General features: G+C 37.1%; 1 protein-coding gene and 1 pseudogene across 11 annotated transcripts in view; one reads left to right on the top strand and one right to left on the bottom strand.

Moving 5' to 3' along the window:
* Positions 1–25,520, bottom strand: part of Dlg2 (discs large MAGUK scaffold protein 2) — a 2,073,609-nt gene that overhangs the window by 1,361,499 nt on the left and 686,590 nt on the right.
* Positions 12,466–12,561, top strand: LOC120100420 (U2 spliceosomal RNA; annotated as a pseudogene).

The raw sequence follows: 25,520 nt of genomic DNA, 5'->3' as shown, positions 1-25,520 counted from the left end.
CCAAGTCATCTCCCGCTGCGTTATATTTGAAAATTGTCATGCCAAATTAAAAAATTCTTAGGGTTATATCCATGGTATAATAATTCAATGCAGCATCATTCTTTGGTTTTTGTTTTGGTCTTTCACTTGTTTTGTTTTGAGAAAGATTTTTATGTCCATCAAACTAGTCATGAATGGTCATCCTGTCCTCTCCTCCCATGTCTAAGGTTACGTTTAGCCACCAAGCCCATCCTTTTAAATATCATTCTTTATAGTCAAGAGATGTTGGTAATAATAATTTTACCCCACAATGATGTAAAGAAGCTGTTATTTTCTACTTATATTTCTAGTGTCTGGCTCATCATGAAAGTTACTAAAATTCATTGAATCAATAAATAAATGGAATGATGAATGGAATGCTATGTTTTAAATATAAATATATATTTCCTAATTTATCTATATCTTATGTTTGAATAACTTTTGCTGTTTTATACTGATATGTTCTTATAGAATATTTTATAATAAAATTGGCCCTTTAAGGTTATAGAGATAACCCTTCTTTTTTTCATGATGCCACTGCCTATTGTATTTCTGATTCCAAATAAATTCAACAACTAATGCTTTTTCTGTTTATCCTTTCTTTCCAGGAATTGACATTCTACCACTGTTCTTCATATCCTAAAAGTGGAGGAATAGAAAGAGAAACCGAGCTGAAGTAGAGTTTCCAGTTCTCCACAAACTACTCATATGATACTCAGATATTCTGAACTCACACAGACTAGAGTCAACATTCTAACTCTACCATTTCTCTTATCCCTTAGCACTTTACTGGGATTTTAAAAGTCCTTAGGATGAAATACAACAACTCTGTGCTCGAGAGAGCCTTGTTTCTGACCAAAGCTTTAGAAAGCCTCAGTGGGAAACTCCTTTCTAAGAAGCAAAGAAAGAGCTTGCAAAATCAAGGAAGTAAGCCCCACTGACTCTTATATACCATTCCTCCAATAGTGAGTTATATATCTGCTGTCCAAAGTTGTCTTATTTCTGGATTCTAACTATACATCTATTTTTTATAGATCTTCTCATCAGTGTGTATAACTCTAAATGTTCCTCCATATGTTTGAATGTCAATAGGTCTGAATGGGAAACATGAGTCTCTATAGACTAAAGTTTGAAAGGAAGAGTGGGAAGGCAACATCCGTCTTGGCTTAGGGACTCAGGTCCATTCTTCCTATAGTATTTTTATTGTGGCTATGACTCTGAAAAGACTGCGATGTAACTGAGAAAGCTTCAAAATTTGAAGCAAAGGCTGTTAAAAGAGAAACATAAAATATATTGATAATGAATTCTGTTTCATTTTTTATGTACTTTAAGGACTTTAAAGTATTTTAAATATGGGTTTGGAATTGCTTTGAACTCCCAAAATATGAAGGATCTTTGTGGAACACAATAACTATAAGTGCACACTATGGTAATTATTACTTTACAAGATGTATTAGTGGTCAATACATACACACATATTGGACATTATGAGCTTTGAACCCTTAACTAGGCATGTGGTGAGAGCTGCACATGTTTTTTTCAAGATTTTTGCACTAAAGCCTGAGTCCCTATTTAGTATTATTGGGAAGTAGTTGAACCTTCAGACAGTGGAGCCTAGGGCACTGTGATTACAACTTCTACGAAGATTATGGGACCTCAGCTTCTTCTTCACTATCTTTGCTTAGTGGTTCATGCTATTCTATACTTGATCTTAGCCAAAAGGCCGAGAAATGATGTAGTTCATGCTATACATAGTCTGTTCCACCAGGTGTTCCCAACATAACACACTGCCATTATCAGATATCCACAACTATGGCATCAGTTAACCTTGGACTGAAATTTCCATAATGGGCCCAAATTAATTTCTTCTCTTACATGCTAATTGTCTCAGTTATTTTACTACAATACTGCAAGGATGAATAATATAGAAAATATAGTTTACTAATAACCATTTATTGGAAACTGTTATGTCAGAACATTATCCTAGGCACATTTAGGAAAGGAAAAGCAAAAAGAGAAACCATTTAAGTTTCAGAATATTTACAACCTATTTGGATATTATATAAGTCAAAGAGATAAGGAATTTTAGAATAATCTGAGACATGTTTAGAATGCTATGAAAGGAGACATCTTCAAGGTTTATTAAAAACAGTCTCAGTTGATTTAATGTCATTTGGGTTCTCTAAATCTGTACATAATGCCTTTCTTCTTATCTGATTAAACTGTCCTATCACTCAAAGGCTCTTGAGTCTGGCCTCTTGGGTAAAGCCTTCTGGTCTGTTCTCCTCTGCCCTATACTATCCTCTGAACTCCAAGTACATCCAAGGTTATCAACAAAACTTTGGCTTTAATTATTCTTTAATTTTGATAATTATTCTGTTTTTACAGAGACCGTTTTACAAGGACAAAAGTGTAACCTTGTAGTTTTGACATAATTTTCTCTCAATTATCCCCTCCTGCCATCCCTGACCCAGCCCCCATTTCTCATCTCCAACACCTAACCCTGACTCCCTAAAATTCTCAGCCGCAAATGCTTTGTGCAGACCCACAGCATAGTATTTAACTTAGCAATACCCAAATGTAGCACATCTGTACAAACTTCTGGTTGTCCCTCTTGGTGGAATATCCACTTAAGGGTTTTGTCTACTAAACAGCTTGCAAGGATGTAGCTTCACATCCTTTGTTGATCCTTCACATTAGTGACCCTGGGGAAAACTGAGTAGTATAGAGTTCTGAAGTAGGTATGTCTTTGAAGAGGGAATTAGCCATCACATGGTGAGCCATGACTCCAAATTAGGCCTGTATTAATTAGGCTCTATTATTAGGCTGTATTAATATAGGCTCTAATTATTAATTAGGCTCTATATGACATCAGTCATACAAGATGATTTTCAATGTGCCTCCTGAGATAGAGGTGAAGGCTTAGTTTTGGAGGATCAATGAGACTAGTCTCTCGCCTCTAGATTATGTCTACCACTTAATTCAGGATTTCTGGAGCATTTGAGCCTTGTGTCTTATCTATATTGTTCAGTTCTGTTGCTATCCTTGACAGGCAGAGCGTTCTTCATGTCAAACTGCCTGACTTGTTCTTACATTCCTCCGATGATGGAAACTCTGAAAAACCGTGCATCCTCACAGGAAGGAGGTTAGTATGTAGAAAGAGGCTTTAAGGTCAGGAAGAACATACAGTATTGAGTTCTAACTCCACCATCTACAGTTGTATACCATCATGTAAACTTTTAAACATTCTCATCTAAAAAAAACTAAGTCAACATTGAAATGCAAAATTGTTATGAATTATGGCTTCTTTCCTTTGTTTTCTGATTTGCTTCATGTTGGAAAGTACTTTAAAAACATAATAACAAAGGTTTAAAACCATTTCATAAGGTTGTAAAAAGGAGACAATGGAAATAAAGATGTAGGAGAACCACAGAAGAAAGCAGTGGTTAGGTATTAGACACATACCAGAGGGTAACAAACAGAATTGTAGGTGATAACAGAAAAAGGCCCAAACAATGATCTGGGTCATTCTGACACCTAAGGCTGAGGGATCATTTTAGTTAAGGAATGGAAAGACTGTAAGAGTCTGAAGATTGGGGAGTTCATTTACTCTGAGACTGTGTCTCTTAGTAGTGCTATATACACAGAGTCTCAAAGCAAGACTCTCAAATCTTAAGCTAAACAAGGACAACAATAATAGGCATGCTCAAGTGTACTGAGAAAAAAGGCACGGGTCTTCAATCCTACACAGAGAACTATAGGCACCTGGGAAATGCTGGGAGCAGGGGAAATAATCTTCCTCCTAGGAAAAGCACAGCAATTGATTATTTAATATCAAAAAGTCATCTCTGAAATCATAAATCATACATACAAGAAACATTATAACATACTGAAGGTTATATTTAGAAATATATATCATATGTGTATATATATATGTAATAACAATGATAAAAAAGAACATAAATTTGAAAGAGAGCAAGGAAGTGTATAGGAAGTAGGAAATGGAGAAATGGTGTACTTGTATTATAATCTCTAAAGTAAGAAATAAAATAAATTTAGCAAAGATGCAGAAAGGAACCAAAGCAAGAAGACAAACAATTTAACTATTTAGCTACAAAATTCTCTCCTCTATGGGTTCAGGTAACATGAGTGAGGAAGCAGCATGGGTTCCATAGCATTGCTTTCTCTATAATAAATGTAATGACATCACAGGAGACTAGAGTTCAAGGTAGTGTCCTAGTAATGAACTAAAAGCATATTTTTTGACATTTAAGAGGAGCTCTCCAATGTATTAAATCATTCTTCCAAAATTACTGTTTCCTGAAGCCAGAATTTTAATAGTTATTGAGTATTGATGCTGTGGGGTCATAGAATGAAGCAAATATTTGTAGAGTTTATGCCAATTTAAAAGTAGAAATATGCACTATGGTGATTAGCTGAGAAGGAGGAACGAATGGCATGTTCTTACAAAACCCGAGAAGCCAAACCTTATAAAAATAACCCTGTACAACATGCTAGTACTTGGTAATGCATCTGTCATTTAGTCAACTTGGAACAAACACAAGTATTATAAATATTGGAATATAGTTGTGGATACATCATAGCTGCTAAATTGTTACTCATTAACTGCTTTATTAATAAATTTGCTCTGAACACAGAAAACAAAAGACTTGAAAGTCAGCTTTAGTGACATTTTCATAAAGCACAATATTAAAAATGTAAAATACTAGCTCCCCAAATTGTTTAAGCCACCACTTTCTGTATACATTTTATAGATTTTAAATTGAATTCTGAAGAAAGGCAAGGTATCTAATATATGTATCCCAGGCACAAATTATTATCCAAAATAGACAAGGGTCCTGCAGACAGCATAGGTTTACCAAGAGTGTGCCAAACAAGAAGATAAAGATAAATACTGTCAACCCCCCAGATGTTTGCAAACAGTTAGATATTCTTTGAGATCTAGAGGCTTAAATGCTGCAAATTTTATCCTCAAGTTTCTTGTGTGTTATTCTGTGACATTGACATTGCAAATAGCAATACAACTTAACAAAGCTCTATTGAAAGGAGTCGTGACTCATAAACAGTATCCATTGGGTAACTGTAACAAGGGACAAAAGTCTTCATGACAGATCATGTTACCTGTTGAGTTCTCATCTTAGATGAGACAACACTGAAAGTTTTATGTCAATGTGTATTGGTTTTGTATGGTTTAGTTTGGTTTTGTAAGACAAAAAAAATCTCAAACATAGCCTAGCCTGGCCTTGGAATTGCTATGTAGCCAAGGATGGCCCTTCAACATCTACTCTTCCTACCTTTCTCCCAAATGCTGAGATTACAGATCTGTCTCATGCCTGACAATTTTTATAAAGTATGTGTTAGAAGTGAGTTTCCAGGTGTTAACCAACTAGCTTAAGAATATGTCATTAGCACGAATCTTCTGTATTAATATATCCATCCCAATCAGGTCACACAGATAAATCACATTTTGTGTTAGTTTTCTCTTCTCCTTGTCCTTATAATGTGTATATTAGTAAATGATGCTTTGTGATCCTTCTCCACTTCAGTCTCGCACTATAAACTTCATTCTTATCTTAATATCATTTTAGAATTAACATTGAGCTTATTTTCTAGTCTCAATTTATTCATTTTCAGCACTGCATACGGTTTCACTCTTTAATAAGTAAAAATGCACGTGTAGTCATTTGTGCTGTTTGGAGATTTTGCAATTACAAATAAAGACATTACAAGCAAAAAGGTTAAATATGTTCTATTAATTTAGTACTCATTAAGTAACAATATTATTTGGTAGTCATTAAATTAATAGGTCTAGAAATAAGATGTTTCCATGCCTCTCTCCTATTCACCTGAGAAATTTTCTTGGAATTAAAAATGTAAATGTTTTCCTAGATTGAGGTTTTAGAAAACAAACGTTGACAATTTATGATAGTAAAAGGCATTTAAAAGAACTTAAACATATTGGGTATCTGCTTGTTTTAAAAAGTCCTGAATGACTTGGTTCAGAGGTAATGCAGATCAAAACTGCTGTTCATACTAATCATAATTATTGGAAGAATACTGAAAAACTTATATAAAGGTAACATGCTTCCAAATCCCCTTGTCTCAACTGCATCAACATCAGACATAGTAGCAGGTAATTTTGAAGAATGATCTCTCTTATTATTTATTACTGTATTCAAAGTTCAATGCGCAAGGTAAATGTTAAGTTACAGACTTGAACTTCCAGTTCCTAGGATATCATATGGTACTACATAAAATGAAAATATGCTCTCCACTGATAACTGTTAATTCTGCCAAATTTGTAGAAGTCAAATGTAGAATTTAGAGAGGAAAGGTAAACAAATATCTAATCATCTGAAATAGTTCAAGAATTTATTCAGTAAAAGTAACTTTCTGATTTGAAGCACTATGGTGATTATATTCTCCTCATATATTTCCTCAGTCTCAAGGAAATTACTCAAAGCCATTGATAAACTATATTTCTGCCTCAGCTACTATCCCAACCTCCCCTTTCACTCTAGCGTATGCAGCTCACCATTCGAATTCTCCTAAATACCAAATTCAGAATCTTTTTCTCAGCATCCCACTTGCCCTTTCCAGAGAACCTGTTACAGTTTATTATCTTTTCCTGGAACCTCTTTTTGTGGCTCCCAATCCTACATTCACTCAAGTCCCTCCCTCACTGTGTTCTAACAATATTCTTTCTAGAATGCTTTCCTTCTCCCTACCTGCCTAGTCTCCTGAAAACCCTCTTGCTGTGTCCTCCATCGCCCGCTAGATTTCCACTTCTTCTACAGTCCTTCTGGAAGACACAGAAAGACTCTAGTCATTTGTTCTTCTGTATCTATGTAGCATTTTACTTATGCCTTTATTATAGTGATTAGTACACTACACATTAATTATCCATTCACAGTCTTGTCTGCCTCTACTCAACTACCAAATTCCTTGAGAGCTGAGACTGAATTTCATTTACTTTTACATTCATGGCGGGAAGTCTTAGACATTCTATGAATGACTGAGTAACAATGTTTAAGACGCAGTGGCAAATGATTAAGTAAAAAGAGACCACTAAATAATCTGTCATTTTGGAAAGAGAATTAAATGAACAAAATTGGTGTCCCTCTGACCTGTGAATAAATCAAAACCTAGGAAACCTATTAAAATGCAGGTGTAGGATTCTCCAGGACTACCCTGTCTGGTAATTATGATAAATCTGAGACAGGCTGCATGAAAGCAATGCTTGATTTGCTTGGTTGACCTAAGGAAATTCTAATTGTGTAGAAAATGTTTAATCTGACTCACCGCCACAGTTAGTTCAACACTGTTGCCTCCTCCCTGGCCCACGTGACTAAATTAAAAGATAAAGGGCTAAAAATGTTGCTAATATCACTTAGATCTAGCAATTACTGGGGCTCTAATGCTGCAGAGCAAATATTGGTAGTCTTCAAAAATAAATGTAATTATTTTTAATAACCCCTCTTCCACCACTTCCAGCACCTTCTCCTGCTGAAGAAAATTGTAGGTACACTTAACTACTTACACGTCATGTAAATCAATACACCATTATAGAAATAAATAAAATTATCTTATTATGTATAGTAATTCCTCTAAAAACACTCGAGAGAAACGGAGAGCATCTTTACTGTGTATGGGTGCATTAACATTAACAAATGCCCAAGTGTGCTACCAGGTAAAGCCAAGCACTAGCTGTTTCCATCAAGTATCACCTTGGGAAAATTACACTGGACCAGATTTTTCTTATAGTAAATGCTCTCTGGGAAGTCATAGGCCCATCTGGAAGATGCAATAACTGAGTGAAATCGCTGGGGTACTTCTAGGTAAATTGCAGCTTCGGTGAACTGGTACCCTGGAATACTGAAAGAGTCAATGGAGCATTGAGTGACGATGTCTTACCTCTTTGGGGGATTATTTCTAAGCGAGGAGAGAGCACCTTACACCATTAAGAACATCACCCTTGACCTTTGGTCTCCTTTAACGACTGACAGCAGAAAATGGTCCTACCAACTTTCTAGATTGTTAAATTTAATGTATGATCTCTGCATATTTTGTCAGAAACAATAATATAGAGCAAGCTCTTTACTCTGACAAGTAGCATATCCCAAAGTTGTCCTCTTTGAATTTTCTTACTGATAAGGGACACAGGCATAAATGTTAAAACCATATTATTTCATGTAAAACCTAATCCAAATATCAAAAACATTCAATTCAACTGCTAATAAATTAAGCAAGAAAGACAATAATTCAACCTGCAATCTTCTGGAGCTAATTATGTGCTAAGCCTTCTGGCAGGCACTGGGAATACTAGAGGACATAAAAATGTCTCTGTCATCTCAATAATTGTACTGTTCTGGGGGAATAAAAAAGTATTAAGAAAAATATGTTCTATAAAAGGAGCATGTCTTATGTATATTTAAAAATTTGAAAAATCACACCACTTAACAGATTTATTTTCATCATAAAATTTAGTCATTAAGAAATAAAACATAAATTATAATATAGCATTATAGATATGACATTAAATCTGGTTATTTTCATAATAAGTAGCAACATTGTGATCACGCATAACTGGGCCACTAAGTGAAAAACTAAATGAATTTACATATTAAATTTACTTTTCACATGCTTAAAAACAGTTTGTGCAACTGAAAATGAGAATTTATTTCTTGGGCATTTACCTTATATTGCTTATCATGCTTCTTATCTATGTAGGTTAGTTGAGTTCAAGCCACATGTGATGATTTATGTCTGTCATCCCAGCCCTTGGGTGGCAGACGAATGGGGATTGCCAAAGGTTTGAGACTAGCCTAAGCTACATAGTGAGTTCCAGGTCAGCCAAGGCTACAGAGTGGAGCTCTATCTAGAAGCAAACAAAAGATTGTGTGTGTGTATATATATATATATATATATATATATATATATATATATATATATATATATATATATATATATATATATATATATTCAACAGCAGGTTTTCCTAGGGTTTATTGTAGCATCCTTTAAAATGGAGCTGGTAGTAGTATATACTACTCTTGCAAAGAACATGAGTTCAGTTCCTACCACCCCTATCTGGCAGCTCACAGACTTTTACTCCAGTATACTACACTGCCCACTTTTGGCCTCTGAGTATCCTGGCTTGTGAGGTCATTGGGGGACTATTTTAGAATCTGTGCCTCTGCAGCAGCAGGGGTCTATTACCACTGAAGGCCAAATGAACAGCCTTTGTCTGGGCTTCTGCCCCAGATCATACTGATATCTGAGGGCTGTGTAGAATGCTCACCAACCCTCACCTAAGCATCCTGGGAGAGTTGGTGTCGGCCCTGAGATCATGAGAGCAGGAGAACTGATGGAAAGTGTGTGGGTAACCTGGCTCCAAGAACATGAACATGGGAGAGCTGGCCCCGCAATGTCTCCCATAATACCCCTCTTGCCTCTTGCCATCTATGTGAGGCAGCCATGCTGGCCCTGAGCTCATCAGAACAGGAGAGCTGCCCTGCTCCTCACCTGTTTCAGCACTCAGGAGAGCAGGCCTTGAACTTCATCTGGGCAGCACAGTAGAGATGAGCCAGATGGCAGGTAGAGGGCATGAACATGATGAGCATGGGAGAGATCATCCTTCCCCACTTGCCATCTACATCAGGCAGGAGATCTAGCCCCGAGGTCATGAGAACAGGAGAGCTATTCTTATTCCTGTCCTGATGCAGCACTAGGGAATAGAGCAGGCCCTGCATTTTCCCCAGACAGCACAGTAGACATATCCCTGGGTCGGGGGTTTGTAGATGATCTGGCCCAAGGCCATGAGTGTGAGAGAGCCAGCCCTGCCTGTTGTCTGCTGGGTGGTGGCACAGTCAAGGGAGAGACGCCTTCCTCCCCTTCCTTGTCCCACAATATCTATGGCAGGCAGGAAAGCTGGCCCTGGGATCATGAGAGTGGAAGAACTAGCCATGTCCCTCACCAGCTGCAACACTCAGGAGAAAGTGCCCTGAACCTAGCCTGGCCAGCAGGGTAGTGTTGGCCCTGGTAGTAGGGGTTACTGGGGAGCTGACATGGAGGGCATGGAACAGGGAGAGCCAGTAGGCTGACCAGCTCAGGTACCTCTCAGGCCCAGATGCAGGACTTTGAATTGGAATATGCCAACACCTACCCATTCAGTGAACTGCTAGAGCGTGTGAAGTGTCTTGTCCAAACTTCAAGAGTCCAAGACCCAACACTTCAGGATCTCCATGACAGGGCAACAACAGGATAGCCAAGAGAAGTCCCAGTAAAGGTCCAGTATCAATCGAGTATCAGAATCTAAAGGTCTTGTACCAGATCAAGGAGTCATTACAATGAACATTTGCAAGAGAAGCAGTGTGGATAGAGGGTAGACTGCGGGACACAGTGACAACACAGCTTCCACAATGAGATGGTTTTCTGTTGGCAGTTTGGGGGAGGGTTGTAAGTGTAGAGGGCAAATAGAAGGAGAGGAGAAGATAAGTCGGATTTTAGGGAGCATGATGTGAAATTCACAAAGAATCAATGTTAAGTAAAGTCAAGTTTCCGAAGGTCATGAAAATTATGTTCTATAACAACAAATATCAAAGTTGGAACACAAACTATGTTTGGATGTGAATTTAAATTCCACATCTGTCTCTTCACTAGCATGTAGCTTACCAAATATGCAAATCCTTAGCTACATATTAAGATTCAAAGGAAGGTAGAAGTTGGTAACACTAAATGCAAAACAGAGAAGTATAAAATATATTTTCGTAATGGACATATAGGTGGTAACAGGCTATTTTGTTTTTCCCATAGCCTTCATATAAATAGCTTTAATATTGCAACTTTGAGCAAAGGCCATGCTTGAATATTAAGCCAATCTGTTTCAAGAAAATCTCTTGAGTTTTCCTCGAAGGCAGTTTTATAAAATTCTTGAATGGAATCTGGACCCAGGCCTTGTTTCTCTAGCACTCCATGCAGGATGACTCAGTGGTAACATACTTGCTTACCGTTACTACAGATTCCCAGATGGCAAACCCATGGCTACACTGGAGCAAGCAAAACTAAGAATCTGGCTCCTGTTAGATCTTTGTAATGGCTTCTTTTACCTTATTTATTTTTTCCTAAATAAATAATCTGCATGCTTCACTGCCTGATGGGGTGGCACTTACTTCTATCTGCTTATAGAAATTCATACTATTAAGAAGAATTTTGATGCTAACAACAGTCTTTACATTTGGAAATACACTGACATGTACAATGTGCTTTCAGACACTAGGTCTTGTCTTCACAGCAGGACTTTGCCTTACAATGCTGGTGTCCCCAAGGATCCCTTCCATAACTTTTTCTCTTCCTTCTTTACAGTCTCCCTGGGAAATATTATCCACACCTGTGAATTCACCCACCATCTACAATGTGATGATGCTCGGATCTCTATTTTCAGCTTAGTGCTCACCTGGGAGCTGTAGGTCTGAACACTCAGCTGTCTAAAGCTCTCAGGGCATTCAATGGAGACTCTCAGCATGCACAAATTTTATGCTCTCTTCTCCCAATCTGCTACCTTCTAACATTCTCTAGAAGTCAATAGTCGACAAGTACTCAGTTGCCCAAACTGAGAATAATCAAATCCTTACATCTCTGTTTCTGTATGTGATTGAGTCCTGCATTGGTTTCAGTGGACTTCCTTCTTTTTTTTTCTAAGCTGTTTCCATAGTCTGAGTCTTTTTACCTTGTTTCATAACTAGAAAAACTTTCTATGTCTCTTCTCTGTGTCTTGACCCACTATTGGATTATCTTTCAACTTCCCTCCGAAATTGATAGTGCTAGAAATAAAATAGTCCCCTAGCTAAAGTCTTCAGAAAATGTCAGATAGTCATTACAGGTACAAAGATTGCCAATAGGGCAAACTCTGAAACACTTGACTGAGAGTGCACTAAATTTCACCATGCCACTCTAAACTATGTCCCATCAACTTTATGCTTCTCCTGCCCTGGACATAGTAAGCACAGCGTGTATTTTCTACTTCCAAAATGTAGCTAGCATCCTTTACTAGTACAATGTCTTATGACAGAAATTCTCTCCCTCCTACTCTTCCTTCAGGGTGCATTTCAATATTCTCCAATACCACCAAGCATGGTCAGAGCTTCTAGTCTAATGGAAAATATATCTCATCTGTAAAGTTATGCACACACACACCAGAAAGCCCTATTAAGATCTGAGGCATTCAGTCATAGGAATCCTTTTATTCTTTGTAAGTCTTATAGTCCACAAGCTTAATAGAATTAGAGTCATACGGTTTTCAAAGACACAGCACGATGTTCATTTCACAGACATTTGAAAGTCCCTGTAGTCCTACAATTAAAACCAAAGTGAAGTTAAGGAATGTCCTCTTCCTTGGTCATAGTTATAATTATAATTTCAAATGTGATCGCTTCTTGGCCTTTTGGCTAAGATCAAGTGTAGTATCAAATGTGTTTGAGTAAAAACAGTCCTAATCTATTGAAAATTTAAATTCTAACATATTAAAATACAGAGCTAGTGAAAACTAAAGTCAATGTCTTAATTAAAAAAATTATAACAGGTAATAAACAAAAATCACTAGTATGTTTAATATGTGAAAAATTCATTCACAAATAAGTGAGAGTTTATTTTCTAACAGCATGATATGATACTTATTGATGAATGGAGAAGGAAAAGCACAGCGAGGTAGGCCTCTAGAGTGTGCAACATAGTTGAGAAATGCAGGAAGTAAACCAATACTGGAATAACATTGTTCATTTTTATAGGTATTTTAAGACTGTGTGTTAGTGTGTTGGTCGGGGTGGTAGCCGTGATGGTGTTTGGAGCTGTCTAGTGCATGTTTATGTATAAAGAGCCCAGAGAATGATATCAGAAACCCTGCTCTACCACTTTCCTTATTTCCCAAAACCATAGAACCCACAGGTAAGTAGGGAATCTGGTAAGCCCTGTGATCCTCCAGTCTCAGACTTTCTCAAAGCTATGCTTACAAGCTTTTCCCTTACCTGTATTTGGTTGCTGAGGTCTCAATGCCAGGTCCTCATGCTGAGACAACAGGGGCTCTGATCCACTCCAAAGTCCTACCTTAATGATATCTATAACATGGCCCCCAATTTATTGTTCCTGACCTTCTTTTCCAACAAGATCAGACTGTGCTATTTCTCAAATATATATCTCTTGTGCTGGAAATGAATTTTCTATCTTTCTTTAATGCTATCAAAACTGTTTTCTCAACTTATTTCTTTCATTCAGCCTTTACTCTTGAAGACAAGGTGAATAAACCGTTTTTAAGAGGTCATTGTAAAATGTTAATGAAGTACTAATTCTCCCAAAAAGGCAAGTTTATGTAGATAACCAAATAAATCTACACTTTTTATGGATTCTGTGGACTTGCTCCTCCTATGAACACAATACATTCCCTTGCATTTATAAGGAGAAAGGAAAAAGAAAAAAGGAGAAAGGAAGAGGGAAGGAAGGAAGGGAGGAAGGGAGGAAGAAAGAAAGGGAGGGAAGGGAGGGAGGGAAAGGAGGGGCGGAGGATGGAAGGAATTTAATGAGTGATTGATGCTCATGGAACTCTGTGGTCCAGTTTCCAAGTCTCCATACTGAGCTGAGGTCCAAAGGGGCCTATGGACTTGTGCAGATCACTGACATCTTGTACTTAAGATGCACGAATTTCCAAATGTATAATCTAGCCTCTTAGAAAATAACTTAGATGTTTATTTATGTTATCTTTGAAAATAAGTATTTCTCCTCTGCCCTATTATATATTATTTTAAGAATACTTCTCTTGGACTATAAGTATTATATACTGGTATACCTGTTTCAGTGAATTACAAGCAGCACACTATTTTATTTTGCAGCATGTTGTATAGACTGTCAGACACATAGATATCTGATGTCAAGGTGCTTATCCTATGAACTCAACCTGAGGCACATCGGTTTACCTACAGTAAATATTCATTGAATCTTTATTGTTAATGCTCTCACAGACTACCTTTTTGTCCTAATTTTGGTTTAACTATGCTATTGACTTCCACAATTGTTTTAATTACTTGACCTCTCTCTATATAGTTTAACTATAGCTGTATTATATGTAACTATCTCATTTCTCTGAGCCTATCCATAAGTCAAATATGATACATAGGCAGACAGGTAGATAGAGATGATAGACAGATGAATGATACATAGATAGATGACAGATAGATAGATAGATAGATAGATGACAGATAATAGATAATATATAAATTTCTCTCAAGTGTAAGAAATACCACCTCTCATAGTCATATGTTAATTTTGCTTCATCAAATGGACCCTATCTATATAAATAAAGTTGGACTTGTCAGTCAAGACACACTGAGCAGGCCTTAAGCAGCCATGATTCATACAATCTCATTTCCATGGTGATTGCCTTAAATACCATATCTTCAGTCAGCACTTAGTCTCCCATGAAAATAAATTGAGCTTTGCAGTCCCTTTGGGGTTTAAAAAGGCACTTCAGAAGTCTGTGCTAGAAAGTGCAAATGTCTTCTTTTTGGTTCTCTGGCTTTTTCAAGGTGGGATTTAGATATGGCTCCATTTCCCCCAGAAAATTAATTATAAATCCCATACCTACTGTCACCCAAAGTTTAGCTTCAAAGATGGACAACAGTTTGAAGAAGGGAAGAGTGAGTGTTCTGACTTTCCTTTATTCAGATTAGGTTTCTCTCATGTATGTAGATGTGAAATAGAGAAAACAATCTGAAGAAGTAAAGTCCTGGTTTTTGTTACTTGGCCTGGTGTGTTCCATTTTGTTTTACTGCTCACACTTTTTATTCTAAGCTGGAGAAATGGGTCCTATAATGCTGTGTGACTAACACATTCACAAAACTGATGCAAGAAGACTTTTAAGTTCACATAATGGATGTTTGCCAATTTACTGCTTCCATTATTTGGACATCAGCTGTGTGTGAGTCACGGAAACAGGTATAGCTTTTATTTGAACTCATTTTCCAGGGCTGAGGCAACTAAAATTAAGAGGCATTATGTCACTGCTTATCAATTCTTTATCCATCACTAAAACCAAAGCACATTTGGAATTAAAAGCTTGTGTTCATTTTGTAATTCTACATGGTGGCTTGAAAGTATGAGCAACTGTGGCTTACTTTTGTATTACCCATCAATTTTGAGGATCCTGGATCCTCTCATTATTACCACCAAGGTTTCCAAATGTGTAGGCATAGGAAGGAAGATTCCCCATCCTCTCTTCTAGACAACCTCACTGACATTGTTTGTTTGTAACTCTGAAGTTATCAGAAGCTGTTCTGCACACACACATGCACACACACATGCACATGTACATGCACAGGCACATGCACACAATGCATATCATTGATTCAGTCTACATTATGAAAAATACATCCTTATGATGGATTTGGCAAGGTTAGCACTCATGAATCTTATAAGAAAACTATGGTAAAAAGTAGATACCAATTCTTCTCAATCATTTTCCAAATACTTTTGTTTCCTTATTCCATGTACTGTACATACCCAGCTTGGTTATGCATTAAGGAGACAGTATACCTTTGGATAAAGTATTGGACAGCTGTGATCTTGACATGTCATTGGCCTCTCTGGACCTCAACTGACCATTGAGACCTAGAAACTGGAGGTTATCTAGTCATATAAACAATTAATAATGAAGTTAAAATTTTAGAGCTATATATTAAAAAGAGTTTCATCGTCTTTCCATTCTTCCACAAGACTTAAATTGTACAGAGATAGACAGCTCACCATGGTGACTATAAAAATCACCTCAAAAAAATCAAGGTCAAATGCCTTTAAACACACTGGAAGAAGGAATAGCTTCTGGCCTTATGACCAACATTGTTTAAGAAAAATATAAGAATCATAAATGTGAGTCATGTGTGTATTTTTAAATGTTCTATCTGCCACAATAAATAAAAAAGTGTCAAGTCCTATTCTATTTAACCCAATATATCTCAAATATGTCAGTTTAATATGTAATCAGGGTAAAATTTTCCACATTCATCTTAAAAACCCCTGTATATATTTTATATTTACAGTGCATCTCATTTTAGACCAGCGACATTTTGACCATTCAAAACGGCTTTCTCCTTTACCCTGTGTTGTATCAAGAAAAAAGTGCCAGGATATAACTTGAGAAAAATTCTGGACATCTCTAAGGCCATGCACATTCTGCTTTCTTGTCAGTGCAGGAGTAAAATTCACTGTTAATAATTGTATTGGTACAGATTATTATGGTTTTTATTGCTGAAGAGCTTCCACCCAGGCTTAGAACGTTACTCTTACACATATCCCAGAAGGAAAAAAAAGTAGAGGACTATGCTCATGTCATGTTGGAGACATGGCTGGACAATGCATAGGAAGGAGGACCTATACCGCTGACTCAGTACATCCTTATGATGGTTTTGGCGATGTTAGCACTCATGAATCTTACAACAAAGCCTATCTATGTAGTGAGCACTAATGTTCTCTGTCACTATTGAGGAAATTAAATAATATAGGCTCACATGTACAATAGCAGGTAGAAAAGAAAGTCAAATGTAGGATGTCAAGTCTTAAGTGGAGTGGTTGCTCGATATAACACTGATTCATGAAACTTGAGAGCAATCATCATTTAAACAGTCCACAAAACTAATAACCTCTTCTGATCTTGGAGATGCTGCTACAATATATCACCTTTACAAGCTTGGGTTAACCCTTTCCCTAGAAGTATTTGAAGTTTCTTTCAGTTCCTTCCCTACCACAAAGACATACCATTTTTTCTTCTAGTATTACTGAATCAACCCAATCGCAATACCTTGTGAGGGAGAATGGTCATCCTTACATATTTTTGTATCATCAATGCTTTTATAGGATCTCTAGTTTTAAAAATAAGGGAGAGAGAGATGTTTGTGGACAGCAGTGTGTTATCAACAGGAAAGTCTGGTACTGCCGTCTTTTCTGTGACTTTGGGAATATGGGTTCACTCTTTTAAGATGCAATTTTATAGTATGTTAAATAAAAACAGTAAGAGTCACACGCCAGGATTGTTGTAAGAACTATGTGTAATTTATTTCACGTGCATAAATGGCTACTTTTCTTTTCATTTGTTCTTTCATCTATGGCTCCATAGGGTATGACTGCTCTCCCGACACATTACCAGGAATGGTGGCTGTATACTTCAATAGACCCCCTCCAACACTATACCGGAAAACAGAAACTCTAGGCTTCATTCCCCCTCAGCCTACTCATCAGAACTGCAGTAAACAAGATAGATACTTTATGTGTATTTTTTGTTTCCCTTTGGAGGAAATATTATCTCCTAAGACTCTGCCAAAAATATTTTGCCCGAGATGTTCCTTGGAGATTTTGTGTCACTGGTCAGTCACCCTTCCTACTCATCCAAAGCCCTATATTTTGCCTCTGGTCATTTCTGTTTTATAGTCAATGCAAACTGTGTCACACCAGGAAACTTGGCCTTGTTTAGCCCTGAAGGAGAGGATAATGAGAGAAGAGGTGAGAATCACCTCGCTCTGCAAAAATCAATGTTATTGATTGGTGGACTGAAGGTAACTGGAAACAACTTGCTAGATGTAGTGGAAAAGAATGAAGGAAGGAGATGGGCAGAGAATCTCCATAATGAAAATGAACAGACTGTCCTGAGAACAATGCTCATTATGGATTAAGAGTCCTGCATCATCGATGCCCACCCCTACCCAGCATCTACTGTTCCAGTCATTCTGTAAATCTTCTGACATGTTTATCTGAACTACAACAGTGTTGGAGGCCTATACTCACAGACCCTCAGTTTTTCTTCAAACTATCTTGGATTTTTCTTATCTATTTGCGTGAGCTGTATGTTTTTTTCTGAACTAGTCAATTCCCTTTTAAAAGTATAGGATTTTCCTGAGAACAATAGTGCTTAGATTTCAAATTTGAATCAAATCCAGTAACTCATCACTCATTATTTGTAGACATGGATGTAACTTACTATTAATGTTTGCCTCTGAGAGAGAAGACAGTGCTTACCTTGCATGAGATATTCAGCCTTTACATGTTAAAAAATACCAACTGATGACAATATGGAATTTTCATGCTTATAAAGAAGCAGCCATGAATACCCCACAATAGAGATTCATGATATTGCACTAGAAACACAAACTGATAAAAGACAGAAAACAAAGATGCTTCATTTAATGAAGAAATTAACAAGTCTGTGTCACCCTGAGCCATATAGGGGGAAAGTAAACCTATTTTCTGCATTGAAATATCTGACTGAATAATAAAAATTAGAAGCTAACATAATATTCAGTTCTTTGCAATGCTCTAGAATATACAAGGTAATGTCACACATATTATCTTGCTTATACTTTTACCTGAAAATAGATTTTTTTCCACACAACATATTCTGACTATGGTTTCCTTTTCCCCAACTCTTCCCCTCTTCAGCACCCAATGAAATCCATGGAAGTATTTTAATGTTATTGTGAGGCATCTTTCATGTATAAAGTGATGACATGGGTCTTTTCTAGGTTATAAAATTAATATTTAAATTTTAAAAATAAAGTTAAAAGCCTAGACTTAATTTTTTGTTTTACTTCATAATCATATTATTATACTTATAAATCTAGCAGGGATTTAGATTTAGCATTAAAAATTTTATAACTTAATTAAATCCCTTAATATTTTAACCTGAACTTAATATACTTGTAAAATTTTCATGTTTAAATATTTTATCTGAGTAACAAACAAAACTTTAAAAGTACTTAAATTATTTATATCTAATTATAAATCTTAAAATATGTGTTTTAAATTTTTCCATAATTTGTAAGTGGAATGTTTCTAAAATATTTTTAATATTATAAGTAAAAATCAATTCCCTACTATTTCACAAATAATCTGTTTTAATTTAGAAATTTTTCGCAAAATGCAAATATATTCATTATCAAATATATATAATTAGCTGACATAAAATAGTAATAGAAGGGTTAGGTATCTTTATTACTTTTGAAGTAATTAAATCTTCTCATATTCTTGAACTCCCTACAGAAGAAAACATAGGGCAGATATTGAGGTAGGGATCCCAAGTACTCATTAGTACTTTCTTCTCACCTGCCTGAGGCTATGTATTGGTAAAACTTTTTGACAGGAGATGTGCATTTCCGACACCAAGGGTCATCTTTCTGGTTTCCTTTAACTGTAAAACTAAGCACCACATAGTTACCACCTCTAATTTCACAAAGGAGTTGTGTCATAGCCAAACTTCTTGGGATTTCAGATGTGCTGTAAGGAAACTCTCAGCTACACAACTAAGTATATAATGTACACTGAGGTTAAAACCCATTCATACTACTTCAGTTGACAACTCGTCACCTCCTTTGAAGTACGTCAGCATCTTCTGAGTGGCTTTTACATTATCTGTGAGACTCTGCCTGTTGATAGCCTGACTCACGGTGTGAGATAAATGTTTGCTGTTATCTTCTCAAACATATCGTCTAGAACCTAAACACCAGAAGCTGACTCATTACCTACAGGTCCACAGACAAGCCACTAAATGGAAAAATGTGTTTCCTACTTGAGTCTTGTACCCAAAACCCCTTTCTTTCATAGCTCTAAGGATAGCAGGACTTGGATGGATTCTAGCATGGGACAGGGGTAAGAATGAAGATTTTGGATGGTCTTAGGTATAGAACATCCACAAACAAGGAAATGTGTGACCAGTTCACATCTGGCTTTGAAGAAAAGTAGGTTTGGCACCGCTATGGGGAGGTTCAATTCGAAGAGGATGCAGGAAAGCAAGTTGGAACGTTTCTGTGGCAGAAAAGATAGGGAGAGAGCCTGCATGGATGAAAGGAGAAGTAGATAATGCAGAAGGAATCATTCAGAATCAGGACAGAGATAAACTGAACAGCATTTATGGATTTACTAGATTCCACAGAGGCTCCAGAGTAAAAATGATTGCAGTGTTTCCACTCCAACTGCCCAGGAGAATACTAATAATAAGCAGGTTGTCTGGCTGGATTCTGTTAAAAGAGCCTTTAAACCACCACTGTGAAGCATGTTATTTGGCTCTGGTGGGTGTAGCAACTGCATTAGGGACTAGCTAGTGACATACTTACATTAAGCCTACAGTTTTTCCTTGTTAAAAGTACAATGGCAATAAACCTTTTGAAAGCCAGATTCCCCATATATATATTTTCCTCCAAAGTGCATCTCATTTCAAACCTATTCCAAGGTTACACTCCAAAGCCTTCCATCCTCTGCGAAAGTTAATGGTCTGGGAAAAACAATGCTTTCGGTCCCTGCCTACCTGGGTTTATTTACTTCTCAAAGGAAGAGGGGGAAAGCATGTCTGTTATGCAACCTATTGAGACAATGCCTAAGCATAATTATTAGTGACACAAAAACGTTCTTGATATGTTATAACAAAAACAAAAGCTACTTGTAGATCCATCCCAAAGGCATGTACACATTTATGCACTCACCTCAAATGGCAATGAGGACTTCGCTCTGAATAGCAAGGTTATAAGAATTTTTTCAGGGCAGTTTCTATGCTTTATATAATGTCTCTAATGAGCAAATATTCTTTCACAGTCAAATAAAAGTTGAGAAGTACCAAGTATACCGACCTATTTGAAACTGTTCCCTCACTGGATGGTGGAGGCACGTACCTCCTGCACTCCGGAGGCAGAGACAGGCAGATGTCTGAGGGTTCAAGGCCAGCCTGGTCTACAGAGCAAGTTCTCAGATAGCCAGCACTATATGGAGAAACCATGTCTTGAAATCCAAAAGCAAACAAACAAATAAATAAATTTTCAGACATAAAAATAAAACTTATCTCTCAGTCTACATTTTTAAATGAATCTGAAGGTCATTGACTAAACATTGGAAACAAGTAGACTGCATGGTCTTCTTCTTCTTCTTCTTTTTTTTTTTTTAAGCTACCACAAGGTTTGGGATGCATGGCAAAATGTTGCCTTCCTCTTTTCCAAGTGTAGTACACATCACACTGCCTTGGGTATTTTTTTTCACTCTAGGTACACTCTTAAATATACCAGGTAACTTGTAAAAATAGGCAAGAACACTCATATACCGGTTTTTAAAATCACAAAATCTAAGCATATGAGTAATAATATTTGCCTTACTTCCATCCTAAAGAACTCTGTTTCTTCTGTTTACTTTAAATTCTGTCCTTGTTTTAAATCATGAGTGTCAAAACAGGAAGCAAGACTGAACCCCTGGACACTTTTTTATGACCGGATCCTTTCAGGCTCAAGCGTCTTTGTTTTACTGGTCATCTTTCACTTTCCCATAATTAACAGGGAGGTTCCCAAGGCACAGTACAATGTGGATTTATCTTGGCAATTTTTCTCACTCTATTTATTACATTAATAATAAGTCTAGGCATTGGCAAATAGACCTGTTACAGGGTTTGGTTTGTTTTGTTTTATTTTGTTTTGTTTTGTTTTGTTTTGCACATCAACTGATTAGGAAGTCTTTTAAGTATAAGTACCCTTTCATTCCCCTGGATCCAAGTGAGCGTATAGGCTATCTGACCTATGAGGATTTTTCCAGACTTTGGCTGATGGAAAATAGTGGGGGAAAAAGTCAAGGGAAAGGGAACTCTACATAGATAAAAGTATCGCAAGCCAGAGAAAGCACCAGTGTTACCATAACTAAAAAGTTAATATAAATCCCTTTGGAGAAGGGAGTCAAAGTCAAAGAGCAGCCACTGGATTCATATGTCAAAGAATATGTGGAGAATAGGAAAGGAGATCTTTCAGGCACTCTTCTGCCCCATGGTTCCTGAGCAGAGGAATGGTTTCATCTATTACCAACTTCTACCCATGAGGCCCAGGGTGATGTTATCTCTATATGGCTGACTCCTTCCCATGTGAAAAAAATTTAAATTAAATTAAATTAGAAATAAAAGACAGGGCTTATTAACAAACTTTTCTTCAGATTCCTGTGGCAATGAAATTACTGCTATACACAATACCTGCTGCATTATGGATATCACCAAATATTAGCTAGTTCTTCTAAGTGCACTAAATACGCGGATTGTTAAGCTAAACTTCAAGGCGTGAACTCTTGAAAGTCACTACTGAACCATGAATTCCTAGAGGAATAGAACAAATTGTCTATCAGGACATGGACAAGGACCAGGCTACCTGGTCAGCTACCCTGAGTTCACTACACATCCATACACATCTTGCTTACAATTGGCTGACTGGTGACATTCACTGTCTTTTCATTTTCTCGCCCTTAACTGAGATTGTGGGCTTCAGAAAACAAGGAATATGCCTTGCAAATTGTGAGCTATGATCCTGCTCATCTCAAACACATTAAGAAAGGTAAATGAAGGAATTTGTTTTAAAAGGGTCAGTGGGATTTGCATGTCTGTAACTATATGTCTGGTTATAATACTTCTGGTTTATCCCGAGCAACATTGTAATCAAGTTAACTTTTAAAATTAAAAATAAGACAGACAGCATCCATATGCATACTTTTTGGTGAAAGCATGTGCTGGTTTCTAAAGCTTAGGTTGAGTGGCAATTCTAAGTTGTCTGTGGGAGCTCCTTCCTGCACTCTCAAACCTGAGACATCAAGGCAGAGAGACTGCCATTAATTTAAGGACAGCCCAGGTCATATGGTGAGTTATATGCCAGCTTCTGCAAAAGTGTGAAAACTCATCGCACAAACAAGAATTATAATTTAAAATTTTTCATACCATGTGTTACTGTGAAAAATTTGGGACCTTTTTGGGTCTATGCCTTTCTTAGGGAACTAGTAATCAATTTTTCCCCCAAAACGTGTTAACCTGCTCCTTTGATTCTGGATACACAGAAAATATTTTCCAAGTTTCAGTGTTGTTGTGTATGAGATAAGATCTTGCTATGTAACTCCGATTGACACCCACAATCCTCATGCCTCATACCTCAATCTCTCCAGTTTGAGATGACATGTGCCATCATACCTGACCGTGTGCTTGCCCGAGGAGTTACTTAGTGACATGTCTAAGGTTCAAAGATGTTTCCTTACAGATTCCATTGCTGAATGAATACTCTGATTAGAGGCATTGGTTTTGTAGCAGACACAACGCTCTTTGAGTAAAGAATCCATTTCCCCTTGGTGTACATCCACTCCTATTTCATATCATGCTAAAGGGACATTCTACAAAACGGGTTCTGTGATATGAATGGAGAGCATTCATTGGCCATCACTCATCTAGCAAATATTCATTCATTAATTGTCACGTGAAGTCATATAGACCTGAGGAGACAGGATCCTTGCTCTCATGAGTAACTCCCAGCAGACTTAGGCAGGAGCTAGGAAATTAAGCCTTGACTACAGGGATGACCTGAGTGTTAGCTAATCTAACTTACTAAAGGTTTAGAGGATTTCAAAGCATAGAAACGTTCAAGATTTGTTTCCTCAAACATAATTTTATATAGACCTAAGCAGCATATCTCCAATCTCTTGGATACACACCTGTCCTGTGGATAGTCATTGGGACCTTTAAGTTGGCACTTTGTTCTGAGAATTCTTGTGTGGAAGTATATGTCCCACACAGTAGCCTTGGTGATTAGGTTTAAACATTGTCAAATGACTTAATTCTCAAATCTTCCACTGACAACCAGTGGTTCCCATTTGACTGACAGAAACCTGATTTGTTCACTGGATATACCCTTGACATTTTTCTTCCTGGTCACCCTGGAGACACATGCACATGCACACACATGCCCACATGTACACATGCACTTACACGTACATGCACACCTTCCATATTCACCTTGCATAAGGCTATCACCAGAAACTACACTGAACATAGACCTCCAATTTCCTTCCCATTTCCCCCCTCTCAGTAGTTATTATTATACTGTATGTATTCTACTTAACAATTTTATTTCCTACTTACTGTACTGCCATGTAAATTCCAATGGAAGGGATTATTCCCTGGTTCATTTTCTGCCCCTTATTTTTAGCACCTGTTTCAGTGCATGAACCATAACAGATGTTTACCAAACAATGTTTGTTAAATAAATGAATTGCAGATGTAAAAACAATACCTGATGTTTGACCCTAGCTGTTCTTTATTAGAAAGAACCCTAAAGAAACAAATGAATGAAAAATGTGCCCACTTTCACTGCTTGTTTTGCTTTGCCAATAGTTGAGATATCTGGAATACAATAATTCTTGCTGTTCATGTATCCATGCATTATAACTTGGTATCATAAGGCTGCTATCAGAGTTGATGGTTCAGTAAACGTGGACTATAACTGGACTGGCTTCATTGGCAATTAAGAGCTGTAATCGTAGGCAAATTATTTTGTTGCCTGAGTAAATTTCAGTTAAATAAGAAAAACAGAGATAAACTTTATAGAATAATAACATTAACATTCCAGAGAACACTGTGATGTTGGAGTGCAGTCCACGAGGCTGACAAATGGCAGCTACTTTTGCTATTCATAATATCCCTTATTCTTCGTTACTTACGTTATCTTAAAAATTTTGAGTTACAAAACTTCATTAGAAGTTGTAAATCAACACATCAATATTAAGGACAATTGTAACATTAAGAATCTAGTGAGGTTCTGGTGCATATTGGCATCATGAAGGCTAAAATTATTCAGCTGGAATCCTGACAGGAACCACCTCTGATTTTGTCATGAGCCATACTCTCACGACACCTATGAGCCGTAGGTGTTACACAAACTGTCCACGCACTCTGATTCATGATCCTACAAACCCTGACTACAAAAAATAATGTGCTTACTCAAAGCTTCAATGTGTGCTCTGCTTCAGAATGCAGCAAAGAGTAGGTGTCAGCAATGCAAAGACACTTTCTAAACCCTTTCCTTTTGAGCCACCCTTCATATTTAAATTCCTGAAGCAGATTGTTAAAAAAAAAGTGAAGACAATAAAATACAGTTCCTGTCTTCAAATGCTGAAAGTCTATTTGTTGATTAGAAAAAATCCTAAACATTAGCAAAATTAACTAGATGTAGAAGATCACATTATAAATTACATGAAGCAATCCAGGACATGTTGCTGTGGGGGCTGGGGGAACGCCTCAGCAGTGAACAGTGTCTTCTATTCTTGCAGAGGACCAGAGTTTGATGCCCAGCATATGCATCACGCAGCACACAAGTGCCTCCATTTTAGCTCAGGGGATCTGACACCTTTTTCTGCACTTGATGGACACTACTGCTGACATATGCACACACACACACACACACACACACACAATTAAAATAAAATACACATTTGAACTGTATTGTCATACAAATGAAGGATAAAATGTATTCAGTTTTTAAAGAAATCAGGGGAACAGACACAGATTCGGTTCAACTTCTTAGAGTGTAGATTCCCCTGACAAGTTCTAAGAGGAAGGATGGACTTTGTACAAGGATGGTCACCAGAGAAGAGACCTAATTGCAAGAAACTTTTTTAGAAAA

This window comes from Rattus norvegicus, chromosome 1, assembly GCF_021556685.1.
Source record: "Rattus norvegicus strain SHRSP/BbbUtx chromosome 1, alternate assembly SHRSP_T2T, whole genome shotgun sequence".
Taxonomy (NCBI): Eukaryota; Metazoa; Chordata; class Mammalia; order Rodentia; family Muridae; genus Rattus; species Rattus norvegicus.
The sequence above is the reverse complement of the archived record's forward strand: the minus strand, read 5'-3'. Positions and strand labels throughout refer to the sequence as shown.